Consider the following 1,139-nt stretch of genomic DNA (forward strand, 5'->3'; position numbering starts at 1 on the left):
AAAAAAAAAAGAGAAGAGGATAGAGAAAGATAGCAAGTGAACAATAGAGGGGATGTTAGTGAGAAACAGATATGGTTTATTATCTGTTGAAGATGACGTGTATAGTATTCTCAACTGGACTGGTCTGGGAAGTATTTCATGATGGGTGAAGTCTTTTAACAAGCAAAATGAGAAATAGTGATTGACTGTTTTAAAAAATTATAATAATAATAATTATTGGGAAATGCATGGAAAAGACTTTGAATGATAAAGCGGGGAGATCGATGCCTCTGTATTGACTGACATGCATGGCATTCCCTTTTGAAAAAGCAATGGAAGTCAATGTAAAGTTATATGTAATCCAATGTAATATAAAGAAGATTATGATAATAAAAAAAAAAAAACTACTTCACTAAGATTCCAAAATAGCTATTTAAGGAAACTACTAGACTTCCAGAAAATACACAAAACAGTTCAACAAAATGATGAAAACAAGGGACCAGCAGTTAGAGTAATGGTTATGTCGCCGAACTCCCATGTAGTTGACTGAGGTTTGAGTCCTGGACCAGGTGGCTTAAACTCACACCAGGTGCACGTGCGTGTGTGCCCAAGATCCCGAAAGAAGAATGTAGGAGAAGGGATAGTGGCATGGCCATCACCCCTGGGGGATGATTTCTCACTTTCTGTCTCTCTGTCTCTCTGGCAAGCACACGTGCCCTGTAGGAAAAACCTCTCAAAAAATGATGAAAACAAGAAACAAAAGGAGAAATTTAATACATTTATGTCATAGAAACATGAGGTCTACAGCTAAAGATTATAATGAATGAAATGAGCAGTGCACCAGACAGCATTGTCAGCTCTCAGAATTAAAGCATTAAAAACAATCTTTGCTCTGGAAGGCAGATTATTTGAAAATACACAGTCAGTGAAGAAAAAGGAAAGAGAATGAGAAAGAATGAAGAAAGTTGACCACATTCACCACTCAACATCATAAAAGCTATTTTTTTCACATCATAGGGGCTAAAGAAGGAGAAAAAAAGGAACACATGGTTATTTCAAGAAACAATAGCTGAGGGGCCAGCAGGTGGTGTGGTGGTTAGGATGCAGGACTCCCACATTGCTGACTGTAGTTCACATCCCAGACGTAGTGGCTTGCTTTC

This window comes from Tupaia chinensis, unplaced genomic scaffold (assembly GCF_000334495.1).
Source record: "Tupaia chinensis unplaced genomic scaffold, TupChi_1.0 Scaffold000706_1, whole genome shotgun sequence".
NCBI lineage: Eukaryota > Metazoa > Chordata > Mammalia > Scandentia > Tupaiidae > Tupaia > Tupaia belangeri.